We start from the raw sequence: 268 nt of genomic DNA, 5'->3' as shown, positions 1-268 counted from the left end.
AGGGCTGGGCCGGGCTCTGCCCTCAGCCGCCGCCGCCTGTTTTTTACCTGTATACCGAGATCAAATATCTGTATAAAACTATTTTGACGTCCACGTGCGTCCTCTCGTTCTTCCTTACAACGGGGCGGGGGAAGCTCGAGGGCCCTGGGCGGGCAGGATGGGGAAGCGGGACACGGAGTAGCGGAGTCAGAGCCGGAGTCGGGATGGGGGTCGGGGATGGAGGAGCGGGATTGGGATGGGGATGGGGCTCGGGGCTGGAGGAGCGGGA

At 63.4% G+C, this 268-nt stretch overlaps 1 protein-coding gene across 2 annotated transcripts in view; it reads left to right on the top strand.

Moving 5' to 3' along the window:
• Nucleotides 1-268, top strand: part of GOSR1 (golgi SNAP receptor complex member 1) — a 41,657-nt gene that overhangs the window by 13,136 nt on the left and 28,253 nt on the right. The window lies entirely within an intron of this gene.

This window comes from Corvus brachyrhynchos, unplaced genomic scaffold (genome assembly GCF_000691975.1).
Source record: "Corvus brachyrhynchos isolate BGI_N302 unplaced genomic scaffold, ASM69197v1 scaffold283, whole genome shotgun sequence".
Classification (NCBI taxonomy): Eukaryota; Metazoa; Chordata; class Aves; order Passeriformes; family Corvidae; genus Corvus; species Corvus brachyrhynchos.
Note: the sequence above shows the minus strand (reverse complement) of the source record. Positions and strands in the feature narration are given on the sequence as shown.